Genomic DNA, 21,351 nt, shown 5'->3' with positions numbered 1-21,351 from the left:
CTTTTTCATATTGTGTATATCTGCACAACTATCATCCTTAATTAGCAAATAATACAAGTACTAGAGGCCCCATAATCTATTTCAGAATATAAACAGTGTCTAGTTGATTTCTGAAGATAGGAAAACTATAGTTTCGGGAAACTTTCTGAACAACTGCCAAGGTAAATAGAAAATGGTAACATTTAGAGAAATGTGCATATGACATCTACTTACTATATGAAAAAAAAAAATTAAAACAGCTTCCTTCAATTAACTCACAAAATACAGAATAAGCTATTTGCTATTTAGAAGCCCTAAATATAGCACAGCTATGATAAAGGAACAGGCCTAGAGATAAATTTAGTCAATTGAATGTTTTTAGCATTTACTGACGGCTAATGCCTACATTATGCCAGACCCAGTGAACTTGGAAAATTTACTGAGCATGTGTTAGTTGCCAGACAGCTTTGGTATTGAGGCAAAGAACAAATATGTGTAAAGCCAACTGTGGTGACAATTATGCAAACTTATGAATAAGAACCAATAAAGATGTTTTAAATGGGTGAATTTTATGGCATATGACATCTCAACAAAGGTACTGAAATAGATATGTATCTTTTGAGGGAATGGAATAGCATTTAGAAGGGCCAATCAGACAAGTCTTGTACAAATACTCAAAGAACTAAACACATGAAGGGATGTTGGAAGAAGATTCAAGGAGAAGATCAAATATGAAGGAAAACATGTGACACGTAAAAGGAGAGAAAGAAACCCAAAGAGTCTGAGGCATGGTGAATAATGAAACCAAAAGGTAAGAAGTGAGGTCAGAAAGGCACACAAACACACTGTAGGAAATAGTCTACTGTTAATGCTTAAAAGTAGAAAACCGAGATGATAAAATTTACATTTAAAGATCACTCTTGTTGAATAACATAAAAAGGTCTACTATGTCATAATCAGAGTTCTAGAAGGAAAAAAATTAGAAAAAAAAAATCTGAAGAACTAAGGGTCTCAAATTTTCTCCAAATAGACAAGCAAAACACAAATTCATAGTCAAGAAGCTCCAACAGCATAGAAAGGTGTTTCAGTCCAAATGCTAACATCTCCAGCTAAAGAGTATCTTGAACACAGGTCACACAGGGGGAAACTGGAATCAATAATCATTGGAACATGGTCCAAGAATGGAGTTGTGGAAGGAGAATTCTGAGTGCTTGTGAGAAAACACCAGGAAACAATTTGTGAATTCAGTTTCTTCAAAACACAGAACTATTCTTGGAATGTGTTTTTATTCTCTTCCCAGGTGTAATAGATAGGAGTTTACTTCAGCTGTTGTTAGTCATACGCCTCTATGGAAAACATATTTTTATCACCTGTAGCTTGTGATTGTGTAGTTTACTCAGGGACTCTTCATACCCCCTCAGAGTATAAATTGTCTGATGTTCTGAGTAAAGTTGGCTATTGCATGAGTTATTCTCATTTTTTTTTTTTGGCCCCACTCTTTCAGGTTCATGCTGCCAACTACAGTGGGTAAACAACTCAAGACCCCCAAACCCAACACACAGGCAGTTTATCAGGGGAATAACATTTTCAAAGTGCTGAAAGAAAAATGTGACCCAGAATCCTACCCATAAAAAAAAAAAAGAAAAAGAAAAAGCCTTCAATCATGAAGAATAAACAATTTTCAGATAAAAGAATAACAGCAGCAACAAGGTTTCAGGAGACATATGTTACAAAGCAGAGATATATGTTACAAAGCTGGTCAAGAAGCCTTACAGACTGAAGGCAAATGATACAAGGTAGAGAAAGGCATTGGAAATTAAATACTTCAAAAACTGTAGACTCTTTTCCCTTCTAAAACACTAAAAATATCATTCTTGCTGCTGGTATGATCAGAAAGGACAGTTTTAGAGCTGGTCTTGTGATAAATGCCCACAATGACAGCATTCAGATGCCAAGGCAGCACATGGAAGTTCAAGGCCCATCTAGAATACAGAAGTTTAAAACTAGCCAGGGTAACTTTGTAAATCCCATGTTAAATGAAATGAGAGCTAGCTTCAATGGCCAGAACCAAACCAACTAAGCAACCAAACAAAAAAAACATTAAAATTAAACAACCATTTCAGAACATAGAAAGGAATACTCATTAAACTGTTTTATAATGTTAGGCTATTAACTTTAAACATGGCAAAGATTATTATAAAGAATGAAAATTACAGAATGGCTTTTATAAACACAGACCACCTAATCTTTAAAACAGTGGCAAACAGAATCTGGTTTACAAAATGGATAATAATCAAAACCAAGTAAGAGTTATCTCTGGAACCAAAGGTTGGGCTAGTATTTGAAATTTAATCAGAATACTTCATTGTACTGATTTAAAAAGTAGAAAAACTATGACCATTTTGACACATGCAGAAAAAAAGCACTTGGCAATCAAATCAAGACCTACTGATCATGCTAAACTCTCATCAAAATGAGAATAGAGGGGATTTTCTTCAATATAAGAAAAGGTATTTACTTACTGAATACCTGCAGCTAGAGATGTATTTAACATTGAAATATCGACTGCTACCTATCATTTCTTATACTGAAGACTCTAATAGAGAAGTAAGGAAGAAAGAGAGTGTATGTATATATATATATATATATACATACACAACATGTGAAGTAAAAAGGTAAATTTAAAAAAACCCTGCAGAACATATTTATATGGAAATTCTAAAAGTTAGATAAATAAAATCCTATAAAAGGATTTTATACCAAGCCTACACAGTATAAGTTTAGTATTTTAAAAAATTGGTTGCTACTATATAATGAACAGTAAAAGCTCCCTTACTTGAAAATATATCATAAGACTCAAATACAACCTGGAAATAAAAATAAGCAAAGACTCAAATACAACCTGGAAATAAAAATAAGCAAAGAATTCTTCATAAAAAAATACAGAATACTCCACAGAGAAATTAAATAGTTAAGGCATGTTTGTAAATTAGATAATTCAACATTACTAAGATAATTACTCCAAAATTTATCTATAGATTACAATTTCAGTATGATCTTATACATAAGAAAGTGAAAAGGTAACTGAGATTTATATATAAATTCAAGTGACAAAGGATACTGAAAGCAACCATGTCCTTCCAGTACTAGGTATTCCATTTAGGGTCATGCATGCGTTAGATAAGTGTTCTACCACAGAACTATATTCTGTTCTTAAAAATAATACTTGGGAGAAGTTAGTTGAAAAAGAAACAGGACGGTGTGAGAAAATGAGTCTACAACTGTAGAGAATAGGGTGGTAGAATGCCCCATGTTGGTTCTGAATAATGAAGGAACTATTTTATGAAAGGATGCTTCTTCAGTCTTGTCATGGTAAAAAAAAAAAAAAAAAAAAAATCCTGGTGGTAGGAGCTTGAGACAGTTGTCATGTTATAGTCTAGTTAGGAAGCAGTGTAGAGAGAATATCTTGTGCAACATATGGAGCATCACCTGTCAATAAAATGCTGTTGGCCTAGTAGATTAGGTAGGTGGAAGTTATTGTACAGAGAATTATTGGGATAGACAGGTACGGGAGATTTGTCCTGAACTCTGACTGTTGCATGAAACAGAAGGAGGGGAGAGTCACATTGCATGGCTTGACCAGTTTAAGCAGGATAACTGAGTTTTGAGCTAGCAGAAATGAGCCAAAGCTATTGGCCTAGGCATTTAGTCATATATAAGAAGTCTCAGAGTTGTTAATTTGGGGAACCTGGGTGCAGGTAGAAAAGCCTACCGTTACTAAGCTTTTTCTTTGTATGATGTTTAAGGTGGGTCTTCCCATCTTAACCAAATCTAAAAAAAAATCTATCATAGGCATGCTCAGAGGTTTGTCTTCTGGGCAACTCTAGATCCTTCCTATTGAGTTAACAAGTTAACAATCAATATTAACCACTCAAACCATATACTATATATTACCTTTATATGAAATCTCAAGTAACAGAAAAACAAAGTAGTGGTACCTCATAAAGGGAAAGATGGACTGCCAATGGCTAAAGCAGTATTTTTTAGTGAATGTACGTGAGATATTCTTTAACTTGGTTAGAGGTGGTTTTACAAGTTTTATATAAATTGGAAAATATACAATAGATCTAGTTTATTCTATGTACCTTACAAGAAAGCATAACTAAAGCAAAATTTAAAGACACAACAACTTTTATATTTGGTAGAGGTTCAGCATTTATGAATTATTGAACTTAACGGCAATAGATATTTTCTTTCTCTCTTTGGAAAGACTATTTTCTCTAAGTTTGGAAATTTACATAAGAACCACTTAAGAGGTGACAACTTCTAAGCTGTCATAAAGTAATCACTATGATTTGGCTATAAATCCAAGTGACAGCTATTACAACTGTTTCAATTCCATAGCAAGCACTTCTTTATTTCCAATTAACCCATAGTGCCAATGCTCAGGGTCTGCTGAAATTATGTATAATGTATGTACAATGTATAGGTCAGCAGCATCTCATGCTAGTGTTAATAAATAGTCTATTTAGCACCAAAAGGAATAAGGAGCTTTAGTTATATATGTTTGCAAAATATTGGGCAGAGAAAACTTAAAGGTTCCTGCTCCCTTTAAAAAAGTTTTATTTTTGATTGTCTAACAGTTAGTCAGTCAGTCAGTCAGTCAGTCAGTCAGTCAGTCAGTCAGTCAGTCTGTCTGTCTCTGTGTGGGTATGAACATGTGCATGCAGTTGCCCAAGGAGGTCAGAAGAGGGAATCAGATCCCTTGGAGCTGGAGTTACAGGTGAAAACTTAAGAAAGCTAAGTAAAGTGAAACGAAGCGAAGCAAACCAAAGCAAGTCAATGTTCAAATATTGACTTAGACTGGACCCTGTTTAGTTGTTGGGAAAACAGTCTATTTATAGCTGTTTGTTGTTTCTTTTTCCTCAAAACTAATAAATTCCTTGGAAGTTTAAAATTTCCTTTCTAATGCTTAAAAGAACAATACAGCAAAGAATACAGAGCATAAACATTGCTTATATGCTGGATCACCCAACATACACCTGTGCTCTGTTCAGCTAAAGCTGCTCCAGGACAGTGCAGGCTGAGTGCATGTCAAATCATGTGGGCCTGTAGCCAGAGAGGCCTTTTCTGGTCTGATCTTGTCAGTCAAAGTCATGCTTTAAAAGGACAGGAAAGAGCCTTCCTTCCTGTAGAACTCTGAATGAATTAACACACCTAAATTCTTTTTTAAAGTATTGTTCTGGGATATGAAAGTAGATATATCCAGAGTGATGAGTACTCTGTGAAGTCAGCATGGACAAGCCTTTTCTAATATTGAACCCTTCCAGCTTAAAGTCACTTTGGATACTGTAGCATGTTCATCCAAACAGTACTAAAAACAATCACAGGGCAAGCTGCTTTTTTTCCTTTCTTTTTCGACTTTGCATGCACATGAGTGCATGCATAGAGTTGTACAGACCACATCTGTATGTGGGTGTAAAGGAAGCCCAGGTTAATATCAGGAATCACCTTGACTGCTCTGGCATCTTAATCATTGACAGATGACAGGCATCCTCAAATACTCAGAGATGCAAAGTTTTGACTTTTGTAAACAGTTTAAAAGAGTCACTGAATTCTGCTTTTGTGTCCAAATAAGGAATTGCAGCTTCACTACATAATCTTTTGTATGTGTGTGTATGAACGTACGACTACAGGTATGGTTTTTTGTAGTACCGGGATAGAACTCAGGGCCTTGTGCATATTAAGCAAGTGTTTTCTATCAGAGGCAGATGACTTAGAAAGACCCCATTTCTAAGGGTCTACATGGCATCCTCCATAGCAAACATTACATGATCATCTAAGCAAACATGTTCTTTATAAAACTAATACTTTTTCTATGACTTGTACATAAAGAATTCAAAACATTCCAAGTTTCTTGTGAAGCCTAGTGGCATTTACAAGTTTCACTCTGTTTCATAAGTCCTAAAATTTAACACTTAAGACTTTATCAAACATTCAAATTTAATCAGTATGGAAAATACTCATGTAGTTCAAAGTATTAAAACAGACACTCTAAAAGTAAGAATGGTTTTATTACATCTGCAATCCCAATACTCAGGAGACAATGTCAGGAAGATTGCTATGAATTTATGTTAAGAAGGGCTACATATGGAGACCATGTCTAGAAAAAGTAAACCAAACCAAACCAAACCAAACCAAAGAAGGGATAGAATCAGGCCCCACTGGCTTGGGTCACTGAATGTGAAAACAGGGTGTGCACTCCTCTAGGACAGAAGAACAGTCAGGCCTTCACCCCTCAATCAAAAAAGAGCAAGGGGGCACCCACCATTCATGGAGAAAACCTCTAGAACAGAGTAACATTTAACAGGTCTGGTTTGTTTCAAAGAACCCTTAGCTCTGTCCTACCCACTTCTCTTTTCCCCTAATTCTAGCATAGTAAGTAGTACATGTGGTTAACACTACTACCAAGTCTCTACCAACATCATAGCTACTTGGTCTTTTTCATTATATTTTTGTGTCTAATTATGGTCTTTCCCAACAGACTGCAGACTGAAAGGAATGGCAGAAACCACACTCACTCATCTGTTCAACCATGGCATTCATGAACCACTTAATAAATATGCACTCGGTTGAACAAGCCAATAAAGCCTCTTGGAGCCAAAAAAGCCTTCCTGGATGCTTTTCCCTGCAGTCTTGCCCCTCCTCACCACCCCCAAAGTGATCATTTTCATTGAAAACATAATTTCTTTTTTTCTAATCAAGTCCCAATCTGCAGCTCCTTTCCTTTTCTCCTACTAAAGTTCCCACTTCACCCAAGTACCAAATTTACAAATTCACCATGGGGCTTTCTACCTCCCTGTCTTCATACACATTTTTCTCAACTCAAGATAACTTCCTCCGTCACCCATGTGTCAGGCAAGCACAATCTCTTGATTGAAGTTTAATTTCAAGGATTCTCCTTTGTTAAAAAAAATTCTTTGAATCCTTTGAATCTTTTGAGTATAACTGGATTTTAAACTTATACTTTGGGGAGAACAAAAGATCCACCTAACTAAATTAACATTCTAGTTGAATCATTTAACAGTCATATGTTCAGAAAAATAATTTAAGCCTCTAAACTTTATAATTCACTTACAATCCTAGGATGAGAAATTCTCAAGAGTCCATAATCTAACTTTAGTGTGTGTGTGTGTGTGTTTGCGCGCGCGCATGCGTGCCTGCATGTACACACATGCAAGCGATTTTTTTTTTGGGAGATGAGTATATTTGAAAGTAATAGAAAATATAATCTATAAGAGAAGGAGGTTTCTTATTTCTTATAACTCAAGGAACTNTCCATTATAATTTTATTTGTCTTTGCCAAAAGTCAAAAATTAAGTCTTACAGCTCAACAGGAAAAAAATACTTTTTGTAAAGCCAGAGGAACGGAGGATCCCCAAGTCCTACACAGTAGAAGAGGAAAACTGACTCTTGTAAGTTGTTCTCTACATGTGTTTGCCCACATTAAGACACACACACACACACACACACACACACACACACACACACACACACAATTACTTATCTATTGCTGTGATATAATACCATGACCAAAGCAACTTACAAAAGAAAGCATATTTAATTTGAGGCTTATGGTTTCAGAAAGTTAAGAGTTCATGACCACCATGGCTATAGGCATGGTACTGGAACAGTATGGATATGGATACAAGAGCTCACATCTTGAGACACAACTACATGGCTGAGACACTGGGAATGGCTAGAGTTCTTTTGAAACCTCAAAGTATACCCTCAGTGACACACAACTCCTCCAACAAGACCACCCCTACTAACCTTTCACAAACATTTCTACCAATTGATAAACATGTACTCAAACACATGAACCTATGGGGATCATTCTCATTTAAATCACCACCACTGGTATTAACCCCACATAACTAAATGTACAAAAATCATTGTTGGTATAGTAGGTAATTAACATTAAAACTACATTACTAGAACTGAGTCCAAAAATAAAAAGAACTTCTAAGTTAGGATTTATTTATTTAAAGTAGTCTGGAAACAAACAAACAAAAAATGATCAATTAGATTTAAAATATCCACAAATATTTCCTAATGCCAAGGAGTTAGGCCTTGCATCACGAAGTAAACTTCATCATGTTGAGAAGGTGAGGTGTTGCTAAGAATGTGTACAGCAGCACACAGCCCATTCAGAGAGGCATTCCACATGACAATAGTTGGAGCAGGACAGACCACTCCCCAGGTACTACTTTATTCAGCTTCAGGAAGACCAAGACAGCCAAGAAAAGTGGTTTCATCTAGTTTTTTATACCTATGACAAATGATGAATACATGTGGGAAAGAAACACCAGTGGAGGACACTCAGGAACATGAAGATATGGGGGCAGGTGGGGAAAAATCTACAGGCATGACATTGAACATGTCAGGTAATCTCACAATTCATAGAACATTGTTAAGGATTTTTAATTCTGTGAGAAGTTTGATTTCTGATTCAGGATACAGTATGTAAGAAATCCAAGAATGAAACACAACTTAAAACAAGGAGACTAACACAGTTTCTGGGCAAAGGTCTTAATTCATTACCAGACACTTCCTTCTGACATTGCCTCTCCACTGTGCAGGAGATAAAGACAAACAAACCTTCCTTTAAATGGGTTCATAATTCTGCAAAGACAACAATGCCTACCAATCAGAACCTGAACCCTGACTAGTCACTTCATTTTCAATTGCTAGTGAAGTTTCTTTCTAACCAGCTCTTACATTCAATTTGTGATCCAACACTTTGGCAATAGCTCTGTCCAGCCTGAAGCTTCTCAAAGCAGATCAATCCCATTGACACCAGTGAGTATCTACAATGTGCCAGGAACAGCATTAGGAGCTAAGGTTATAATATTCTTTGAAAAACAATTCTTAAAAAAATATTTCTGTGCCAACATATAAGCATGTATTTGTATTAAAACAAATCAATCAATCAATCTGAAAGTTTCTGTCTAATGCTGGGCTTGCTCAGGTCTGCAAAACCCTATAGTACTGTGCAAGAAAAGACTTGATGCACGTGAGAGCAGGTGTTCAGAAGGAATGCAGCTCAGAGCACTGCAGCCTTAAGGGTGAAAAGCGAACAAGAACAGCTCAGCCTCCTACCTTCCATTACTAGTCTGACATGTCTTCACCAACATCTAAAGGGCAGGTCCTTTCATAAAGCCAAGCTGCCATTTACCTACAACTATTTTAATTCTCCCCATTATAACATGGAAATCTGCTTTTTCAAAAGCCATAGAAGGAAGAACAACAACGCAACTAATCTTTCAAGTGTTCATATAAAATTCACTTTGTAAAAAGTATTCCCAGAAGGTAGAAAGAAGCAGGAAAATTCCTGATATATTTTTATGTTTTATGATATTCCAAATCAATACACCCACAGGCTGTTAATGGGAGAAGTGGTTGGTGATAGTGAGCAGGAACTCCTGTTCTCAGCTTAGCTCTCTACCCCAACCTCCCACCCCTGGTTTCTTAGAACTCCCTGAAGACAGGACAATCCTCCAGGAGTCTGTGCTGGAGCAATACTGTCTATACTCCATGAGCTGTACTCCAGACAGATTCCAGTTCCTTTCCCCAAACCACTGATGTAGACAAGAAATTCATTTTCTGAATCTCTTCTACACACTGGTCACATTTCTGTTTACATGTTACAGAAGAGCATTTGTTCATGTTCTAAGCACACCCACACACCCCTCCACAGACACTGGAGAACACTTATTTTAGTAAAATGTTGTTCCAATTTTAAAAGCTGGATGAGATTGCAGGCATTTGCAATCCCAGTTCCTACAGGATGTCTTTATTTCTGGGTCCATATGTACACATGGCTGAAGATCAGTACTGAGTGATGTCCTTTACTACATCCATCCACATTGCTTTCTGAGGCAGAGTCTCTTGATGGCTTGCAGTTTTCAAATTCAGCTATATTGGCTGACCATTGAGCCAAGAGTTCCTACTTTGTCTCTGCTGAGATCAAAAGCAAAAACCACCATGTTCAGCATTTTTATTGGTTCTGGGTATCAAATTCATGTCCCATGTGCTTTTGTGGTAAGCACTTTACTGGCTGAGGCGCTCTCTCCAGCTACCAATTTTTGATCTAACTAAATTTTAGGAGATACTTTTTTAAATAAAAATTTAATGTTTACACCAAACTTTTGTTATATTAACATAAATAATGAGTTCTTTTTCTTAGTTTTACTCAGAAAATATAAAGATGTCCTCATATTAACATACTGTGTATAACACAGAAGTAAACATTAAAAGGGGTGCTGCCTTAACTGATCACAAACCTAAGTTTCTCCATTTTCCTTTACCCAACTGTGTGGACATTGAGGGCTCAGTTCCCAGGTGGAGCATAGATCAGAGCAAATGGCTTCATGTCTGTGTTTAGGCGAGTCATACCCCAACTCACTAATCTATTATATTCATACACTACGGTTAAGAATATAATGTATATTGTAAAAATCTGCTGTCATTGGTTCTTCATATACTTATACCAATTATATATATGTTAAAATACTTCAAAGGGCTTTAAATATAGAGTCTTCTTAGTTAGCAGACATTTGACAGAAACAGCCCATAGGTTTGCAATTGAGTATTGAGTATTTAGTTTGAAAACCATTCCTTCTGGCTGCTTTAAAAACAAGAAACATCTCTGATAAAGGGTAGGTAGCTCTCTGTTGCTGGAAAGATTCATTTTACGTCTTAGTACATTTTTGTGCAATAATATGAATTCTTCATTTTTATGAACAGGGTGTGTGTCTCGCTCTAGAGTCCATATTTAACTACTGCATTACAATACAAATGAGTGAAGGCTCAAAGCCAGAGGAAGAGAATTCCTACACAAGCTGAGTGAGATATTTAACTCAAAGGAAAGTGTCTCTCCTCCACACTTCATTTAAGGAGTGGAGTAGGTCAAGCATGAAACAGTAATTACAATAATGGCATCAAGCCTTCACTGCATATTCCAACTGTGTTCTTTCCTTTGGTGTTTATACAATCTTCTTTGTAACACTCAGAAGTGGTTTATAGGAAAAGAAATGGGAGCCTGAAGAAGTTAAACATCAACAGTCAGAAAAATATGAACACGAAACTGAATACACTTTGATTCTGTGCCATCAAACCTTTGATTCCAAAACTGTATCTTAACATTCCTTAGTGCTATCACCTTAGACTAGATGTAAGTTAAAATATAAGATCTTCATAAAAATGGGTGGTGGTGGTAAGGACTCCTTCACCCCTCACCACTTGCAGCAGGTGGGAGAGCTGGCCTCCAAGTCATGAGAACAGGAGAGCTGGCTCTACCCTACACCAGCTGCAGCACTCAGGAGAGTAGGGCCTGCACCTTATCTGGACAACAAGGTAGAGTTCCCCCTGGCCTCATGGTTGAGGATGAGTTGGCCCCACCCCTTGCTGGCTGTGGCATTGGGTGAGCCTAGGGGTTGGGAGGGGTGGGAGACAGTGCTGCAGAGCTCCCCCTGGTGGTGAAGGTTCGAGAAAAGTGGCAGGCTGACCAACTCAGTAGAGATACAGGGTTTTGAGTTGGACCACCCCAACATCTACCCCATTTATGAACTACTGGAGCACATGAAGAGGCCAATCCTGCAGAGTCAAAGCTGCAGGATCTCCTCTGTTTTTTTATAAGAAATATAAAATATCAGGAGTGTAAGTTATCTGTACACATTTTACCCTTTCTAAATGTGGGAGCTTAATAGTAAAGGTTTAATTAGTGGGATACAGAACCAGAAGCTTCTGGCAGTGGATCACCTGTTGCAAACCTATGGTCTGTTTCTGTCAAATGGCTGTGCTGACTAAGAAGACTCTATATGTAAAGCCCTTTGAAGTATTTTAACATACATACATACACACACACACACACACACACACACACACACACATATATATATATATTTGGTGTAAGTATATGTAGAACCAATGACAGCAGATTTTTACAATATACATACAGACACACACCCTGTTCATGAAAATGAGGATTCATATTATTGCACAAAAATGTACTAAGTTTCCATTAAACAAAATGTGTACTGTCCCTGAAGTCATCAACATAGTACCACAACCTTTTAAGTCTTTTAACAAGTCAGACCTTGAATCAAGTAATTTCACTGCAATAAGTAAAAGAGATTTCTCTTTTTCAACAGTGTACAAAATTGAGTATAATGTGCCCAACAAATTCTCATATATGTCCAGTTTTAGACTATTTGGTAAAGAATATACTTTTATTATCTCTGGAGATCTTGTGGCAGTTTATTTAATAAATCTGTGCTCTGAGATACGGGGAGAACTTCAGGTTCAGTGAGAAACTATCTCAAAAATAAGATGCAAAAATTTGAAAATAAAATAAAAATTGTTTTTCTTTTAAAAAGAAATTCAAGTGGGGGGGGCTAGCAAAATAGCTAAGTGAGTAAAGGCAGTTGCTGTAGAACCAACTCTAATAGGCCTATCTTGTTATGTGTAAGTACTTATGTGTGCTTGCATGCAAATGCATACATACATACGTACATACATACATACATACATACAAGAAAAGCAATAGAGGAAGACTCCTGACAATCTCTAGCCTACACATGCACATGCATGAGTAAATGCACCCAATCCATGTGCATACACATGAACATACACATACACTAAAAAAGAAAAAAAATGAATAAAAAAACAAATTTAACATGAGTTTGTTGCTAGATTTATCAAAGATAAATAAAACCACCTCTGTCCCAAAGAGATAACAGTGTAAGGATGACCTTTTGGAGAAATGTTTATTTTTCAAGGCAAAATAGGTAACTTTTCATAATACCTCTAGATTTTTTTTTTTTTGTCACATAAAGACCAGTGTATATCTCAATGAGGTAGATCTGACTTGCTTGTATGAGATGCTAGCTTTTATTATACTTACACAGACACCAGATCATAGAGCAAAATGTATTTACTATTTTCTGTAAGACTTACTACTATACCTGACAACAAGGATATAACAGAAAGTTTAAAATCTTCAGGGGAAGACATGGAAATGGGATTCTTAGATGAGGATCCAATACAACGAGTTGCTCCTGGACTTCCATTTCTTTTATTCCTTGCAGGCTTACCCAGAACTTCAGAGTTTACTAACTTAGGCAGAGCCAATAAGGTGTCATTCAGGTTTACTAAGTCCCAGGGACTATGTGCAGCTCCAGCTGTGAACATGTTACCTTTTTCTTCCTCAGTAATTCTAAAATGGTCTTGAATTGCCTTGTATTACCTATGATGAGGTGTGGGAGGCAGTAAATGCTCAAGGGTCACGTGTGGCACACCAGACTACTTTTACACGCAGGGGAATATATTACAATGTACTTTTAAGAATGTGATGATTCCTAAAAATAGCCAAAGAAAAATCACCTTTGTCTTAGTGTAGAGATTCTGCAGTAGACAAAAGGTATACAGCTCACATGTGCTCACCCTCAACTCAAACACTCAAACACCATTTCTGCCAGCTCACTGTACTAAGGTTTTCTTTTGTTATTTCATTTAAAAAAAAAAAGGGGGGGGGGTTATTTGGTTTTCACACATACTCAGTGAAGTAGGGACAAGAACCCAAACAGGGCAAGACCCTGGAGGCAAGAGTTGATGTAGAGGCCATGGAGGGTGCTGCTTACTGGCTTTTTGGTGTCTGTCCTTTCTTCAATTTCTTGTCACCCTATTCAGAGATCCTGAACCCAATCTTGCAATAATAGTCAAGCACACTGAGGTGGAACAGTCTGTACACAAGGCAGGCAGTCAGGTGCAGAGGCCATGGTGCTCTATGCAAATGGCTCTTTGGGTGACAATTTTCCTGCCTAGCATAATGTAGTTATGTTGGAAATATTAATTTATGTATACAGACTTTAGTTTGGAGACTTAAACTGTCACCTATAACTTTGACTTCTTGCCGAATGATTTACCATTTACATTAAAAATAAAAATCAATATCAAGTTTGAGCATTCCTAAACTAAGTCAACGTTTTTCTCTTTGGTGCCCATTTTGCTACCTTATCTTCTGGGGGGGGGGGNNCTNTTTTTTTTTTTTTTTTTGAGATCTGAGTTTTTTGTAAACAACAAAATCCTCAAAGGCACAGAACAAGAATAGTAGAAAACTGGAATGGTTAAGAGAAAGACAGGTAATGTATAGTGGGGAACTGTGAGCAGATGATGAAATAAACAGGAAAACTAATAATCAGAAAAGGGAAAAGGAAAACTGGGCAGGACATTGGAAAACCCTGGGTAATAGTAGCTAAGAATGCAGAGATGAGGTAACAATCCAGGCAGCAAAACATCCTTGAGAGCACACCTACCTCCTGTTTTCTTCCTTAGTCCAGAATTTTTCTTCTATGATAGAATAATTCCAAACCCACCCACTAAAAGACAATATAGTACTAGAAAAAAAATTATGAGTTTTCATTTGAGAAAACTAAAATTAAACTATTAAAGACTTTCACTAAATTGTAAACACCTTGCTTAGGCTTCAAAGCAACTGATGTAGGAGGATGCTAGGCAGCAGCATGCACTGCCAGGTGATGCTCTTATGTTCTCAGACATTACTTTTCTACACTTCTTTCTCCTTGTACTATAGGCTTAGATTTTTAAAATCTTACTTTTAATAAGGGTTCTTAAATGTTTTAACTTCCCTTCTAGCTAGCCTACAACCCACTGAGGTAGTAGAAAAAGAAAGGTTATTAGGATATGAGGGAAGTGGACCTGTTTAGAAATAGTTCTTTGGAGCAAATCTAATCTGCATTGTCAGGATATGTATCAGCAGTGGTGGCATGACCCAGCAGAAACAGCCCAGTCTTGTATGAATCAGCACGAGTCAGCAGGAGTGACCAGGAGAGTAGGGACACCAGGAGAATTTTTCTGCCATGCCTCTCTCAATGAAGTGAAGATCAGTGAATTCGAAGACACAAGACCAAGGAAGCACTGCAAAGCTAGCCAGCACTGTCTGTTGAGTCTTATACTCCCTCCAAACATCACGCGTCCTCCCATGGGTCTTGTCTCATTACATGAGTCTGTCTTGGCAAAATTCTATCAGCTAACATTACTCTGCCAAATGGCCCTGAGTTCATGGGAGTGGCAAGAAGCCACCAGAACACCACCCGAAGTTTTTTGGTGTTTCCTTCTATGAAGTCACTACAAATAATGACCAGACCATTAAATAATGGCTAGGCATACCAATACCATTCAATACCATCCAGTGTCATTCACCATCTCTTGGGTTATATTTATATTCCCAATATCATGCATCCATTCATGTGTTTGCTTTAGCAAAACATTACTTCATCTGTGTCTGCTTCAGCAAAATGTTCCTTCACATGTCTGCTTCAGAAAAACAACCTTTGAACTGACTTTCCAAATAAACCAGAAGTTTCCACTTCATTCTACTTAGTGTACTTTCTGAGAATGTTCATCCTTGCAAATAAAATTGCTCCTTCACAGTTTATTTTTCTCTCCTGACCACCCATACCACAGAAAGTTTACAAATAGTTAAGACAGATAAAATAGGAACCCTGGAGCTCCTGGAAGAACGCCAAGGGACTAGAGAACAGGCTGAAAACGTACATACGTTTTATATATGTATGAACTCTTATGATTCTTTACACTACCCATGTATTAAGAATTTACTGGCAAGCTAGTGATAAGGAAATCAGAATAATAAACTATAAAAATTAAGCTTGTTTGCTGGTTATATTGTTCATATCCCTAACTAATGCATACATTTCAATATTTTCTGGAGACAATGAGCTTAAAAATGGAAGGCATGCGTTATTTTTGTACGTGAATTGAAGGAAAAGAATTATTCAGAGTCTTGGCAGGGATTGTGAAGAATGGGATGCTGAAAGATACAATGTAAAAGGCTGTATTATCTATAAGGTTACCCCAACCATCTATGATCTTTTACAAAGATTCATATATTAAAAAAGGAAAGAGTAAATCCGAGAGTGGGAGACCAGCACAGTGAACTATGAAACAACGGGTATCTCTTAATGTTTTTTGATAGAAGTAACGAGATGCTGTGTCCCTGACCCTTCTGGCTCCCTCGATCATTCCCTGGACTCTTCCCCAAGACTCCCTGAGCTCCATGTTTGGCTGTGGGTCTTTCTTTGCATCTCTGTCTATCAGCTGCTGGATAAAGCCTTTCAGATAACAATTATGCTAGGTTTCTGTCTGCACACATAGCAGAGTATCATTTAATAGTGTCAGGGGTTGGCTCTTTCCCATGGTGTGACTCTCAAGTCATGTCGTCAGTCATTGGTTAGCCATTCCCTCAATCTCTGTTCCATCTTTATCTCTGTGCTTCTTGTAGGCAGGGAAATTTTGGGTTGAAAGTTTTGTGGGTGGGTTAGTATCTGCCTCCCTCCACCGGGAATCCTGCCTGGCTACAGGAGGTAGCCACTTCAGGCGCCATATACCCAGCTGCTATAAGTTCTAGCTAGAGTCACTCCCATCTCAGGTCTCTGGCTCACCCCCAACTCCCTCCCACTCTCTATCCACTCCCAACGTCTATTTTATTTCCTCTTCTGAGTGAGATTCAAGCACCCTCCCTTAATTCCTCCTTGCTACTTACCTTCTTTGGGTCTGTGGATTATAGTATGGCTATCCTTTTCTTTGTGGCTACTATCCACTTACAAGTGAGTATATACCTGCATGTCTTTCTGGGTTGAGTTACCTCACTCAGGATATTTCCTAGTTCCATCCATTTGACTGCAAATTTCATGATGTCCTTATAGCTGAGTACAGAGCCAAATAACCTGGGACCTAGGGGCTCACAGAGACTGAACCACCAACCAAACAGCATACATGAACTGGACCTAGGCCTCCATACAAATATGTAGTAGATGTGAAGCTTGGTGTTCATGTGCGTCTCCTAACAATTGGAGCAGGGGCTGCCTCTGACTCTGGTACCTGTCTTTGGATCCCTTTCCCCTAGCTGGGCTGCTTTGTCTAGTCTCAGTGGGAAAGGATACACATAGTCCTGATTATGGAGGTGAGGGGGCAGGACTGGAAAGAGAGGAGGGAGGGGGGCTGGGATCAGGATATAAAGTGAATTAATAAACAAATTAATGAATAATAAAAAAGAAGTAACTAGATGCAACACACAGTGGCACACACTTGTAATCCTAGAATTTGGAGACAGAGGCAGGAGAATCAAAGGCTTGCCAGGGATACTTCACATTGTCCTAGTACTTTACCCAGAGACTCTGGGCCTTTTCAGCTTTGTGATACCTGACAATTTCCAGGCGCAGAGAGGTTAGTTATAAGAACAAAAGAAACAAATTTTATTTTAGATTACTTACTCAAATTCGTTATAGAATTTGCTTAATCTGCTTTTAAAAAATAATAGTTTTCACACTGTGGCCTGGATATACAGTTTATAATTTATGAAGATCTTTCAAACATATTTACTTCTGTGCACTTGATGTCAAGCTTAACAAGCCATTCTTAAACTTAAAGTCATTAAGATTTATCCTCATACTTTCTTCTGAGTGTTAGTTTTATATATGGTATAACAGAAAGGTATGAACTTTCTTCATACATGGAAATCCACTTGTTACATATTTCTCCATTAAATTGCCTTAACATTCTTGTCCAAACACAAATATTTCTATACTTGATTCTATTCCATTAATTCATACAAAATCTATTTTTACGTCAGAAGCTCAATGCAGCATGGTTATAGTTTTAATATTATAAAATTTTAATTTTTGTGTTCTATAACATTTTGATCATCTGGACACCTTAATATTCCATATTGATTTGAGGATCAGCCTTTCTCTTTTTGTAATAAACATCATCATTTTGGTAGTGCATGTATCTTATTACTGAGTCTTGGAATCTTGGTTGTGGGGCATTCCCCATTTAAATCTTCAACTTCTGTCAGGCATGTTTTCTAGTTCTCACAGCATAGTTATTTATCTCCTTAAATGAATTTATTATTGTATGCTTTACTTTTTTCTTTTTACTATAAATGGTATTTCTTTTATTTTTTTAATAGTACTGGGATTGAACCAAGGGCCTACACATACTAGGAAAGTGCCTAATCACTAGCTATACACATCTTTAGGCCTCTTTTTGCCTTTTAATAACTTTCAGACCAGTTCTCAGTGAGGTGCTAGGCTGAGCCTGAATTTGTGATCCTCCTGCCTCAGCTTCCTAAGTAGCAGCTTTCTTTGAGGTCAAGCTGGGCTACATGTTATCATGTCTGAACAACAACAAAACAAGATACAAACAAAATTCCAAGAATAACTTTAGTCGTACTTCTGGAAATCCATATTTTCTGAATTTTATTTCCAAATTATTCATTGTTTGTATGTAGAAACACAAATATATGTAGTGTGTGTAAACACTAAGAAACCCAAAAAATGTGACTTGACACTAAACAAAATAATGTGGTTCTTTTCATTTATTTTTAAATCTAGAGCATTTGATGCAGAAATCAAATAGAAGCTAATTTTCAGTAGAAATCTCTCAAGTATGAATCCTATAATTCACAATTTCCTTCCCTTATTACCATATTTCCCTACTAACACATGTTTAAAGACTCATTTCTTTTATTACTTAAGCCTCCAGCAGGAAGACATGCTTGGCTCACCAAATAGACTTTCCTTTGAGTCAAGTTCTTCAGTACATGAAATATATCAGATGGTAAAAGAAAGATCTAATAAACTATTTATTACACTTGTCCTTCATCATCATCATCTTCATTATCACCAACAAGTACAAAAATATTTATAAAAGAATGGACAAAAACAACATAACTGGGGTAAATGACTATACATAAGAGAAAAAAGGCTTAAGTTAGACCAGGGAGTAAGAGTTTGCTTATTTTATGTCATACAGTGGCACTGAAAGACAGGGAGTAAACTCTTCTGTAGGGAGAAGGGCACGCAGGACACTAATGCACAATATATGATACTGGTTCTGCTCTGAGACATTCAGCAAGTTTCCTTTGCTGTATTTCAAGTTTTCTGATAGCTATCACCCAGGACAGGATACTTCAAGCACAACACAGAACTATGTGAACTTTTATAAAATTAAATGTTATTGGCTTCTATTTTCTCATTGAAAATTTCATGAGAATAAATACATACTTAAATCGCTTAACTTCAGGCCTTAACATTCTGTTTTGTCAGTTATGCTAACAGAAACCAAGACCACTCACCATCATCAGAACCTAGCACTCCCACCTCAGTCAGTCCTGAATACCCCAACACACCCGAAAAGAAAAAATCAGATTTAAAAGCATACCTCATGATGCTGGTAGAGGACTTTAAGAAGGNCATTATTAAAGAAATGCAGGAGATCGCTGCTAAAGAGGTACAAGTCCTTAAAGAAAAACAGGAGAATACTTCTAAAGAGGTAGAAGTCCTTAAAGAGAGAGAGGAGAAGAGAAACAAACAGGTGATGGAATTGAACAATATAAAAGCAATAAAGAAAACCCAAAATGTGACAACTCTGGAGATAGAAACCCTAGGAAAGAAATCAGGAACCATAGATGTGAGCATCAGCAATAGAATACAGGAGATAGAAGAGAGAATCTCAGCTGCAGAAGATTCCATAGAGAACATGGGCACAACAATCAAAGAAAATGCAAAATGCAAAAAGATCTTAACTCAAAACATCCAGGAAATCCAGGATACAACGAGAAGACCAAACCTTCGGATAATAGGAGTAGATGAGAATGAAGATTTTCAACTTAAAGGGCCAGCAAATATCTTCAACAAAATTATATAAGAAAACTTCCAGAACCTAAAGAAAGAGATGCCCATGAACGTACAAGAAGCCTACAGAACTCCAAATAGACTGGACCAGAAAAGAAATTCCTTCCGACACATAATAATCAGAACAACAAATGTACTACATAAAGATAGAATATTAAAAGCAGCAAGGGAAAAGGGCCAAGTAACATATAAAGGCAGGCCTATTAGAATCACACCATACTTCTCACCAGAGACTATGAAAGCCAGAAGATCCTGGACAGATGTGATACAGACCCTAAGAGAACACAAATGCCAGCCCAGGTTACTATACCCAGCAAAACTCTCAATAACCATGGATGGAGAAACCAAAGTATTCCACGACAAAACCAACTTCACACAATATCTATCCACGAATTCAGCCCTTCAAAGGATGATAAAGGGAAAATATCAACACAAGGATGGAAACTCCATCCTAGAAAAACCAAGAAAGTAATCCTTCAACGAACCTAAAAGAAGACAGCTGCAAGAACAAAATCCCAACTTTAACAACAAAAATAACAGGAAGCAATTACTTTTCTTTAATTTCTCATAACATCAATGGACTCACTTCCTCAATAAAAAGGCACAGACTAATAGACTGGCTACACAAACAGGACCCAACATTTTGCTGCTTACAGAAAACCCACCTCAGGGAAAAAGATAGACATCACCTCAAAGTGAAAGGCTGGAAAACAATGGTTCCAAGCAAATAGTTCGAAGAAACAAGCTGGAGTAGCCATTCTATTATCAAGTAAAATTGGCTTCCAACCCAAAGTTATCGAAAAAGACAAGGAGGGACACTTCATACTCATCAAAGGTAAAATCTACCAAGAACTCTCAATTTGGAATATCCATGCTCCAAACACAAGAGCAGCCACATTCATTAAAGAAACATTAGTAAAGCTCAAAGCACACATTGCACCACATACAATAATAGTGGGAGATTTCAACACCCCACTCTCACCAATTGACAGATCCTGGAAACAGAAACTAAACAGAGACACATGGACACTAACAGAAGTTATGAAACAAATGGATTTAATAGATATCTACAAAACATTTTATCTTAAACAAGAGGATACAACTGCTCAGCTCCACATGGTACCTCCTCCAAAACTGACCATATAATTGGTCACAAAACAGGCCTCCATAGATACAAAACTATTGAATTTATCCCATGCATTCTATCAGATCACCATGGACTAAGGCTGATCTTCAATAACAGCATAAACAATAGAAAGACAACACTCACGTGGAACCTGAACAACACTCTTCTCAATGATAACTTGGTCAAGGATGAAATAAAGAAAGAAATTAAAGACTTTTTAGAGTTTAATGAGAATGAAGCCACAACGTACCCAAACTTATGGGACACAATGAAGGCAGTCCTAAGAGGAAAACTCACAGCCCTGAGTGCCTCCAAAAAGAAACTAGAGAGAGCATATACTAGTAACCTGACAGAACAACTAGAAACCCTAGAACTAAAGGAAGGAAATTCACCGAAGAGGAGTAGAAGGCAGGAAATAATCAAACTTAGGGCTGAAATCAACCAAGT

At 37.1% G+C, this 21,351-nt stretch overlaps 1 protein-coding gene across 3 annotated transcripts in view; it reads right to left on the bottom strand.

Annotated features, from left to right (window-relative positions):
• Positions 1-21,351, bottom strand: part of Spata5 (spermatogenesis associated 5) — a 164,415-nt gene that overhangs the window by 49,868 nt on the left and 93,196 nt on the right. The gene's annotated exons all lie outside the window — the stretch shown is intronic.

This window comes from Mus pahari, chromosome 4 (genome assembly GCF_900095145.1).
Source record: "Mus pahari chromosome 4, PAHARI_EIJ_v1.1, whole genome shotgun sequence".
In the NCBI taxonomy this organism is placed as follows: domain Eukaryota; kingdom Metazoa; phylum Chordata; class Mammalia; order Rodentia; family Muridae; genus Mus; species Mus pahari.
This window is presented reverse-complemented; position numbering and strand designations above follow the sequence as displayed.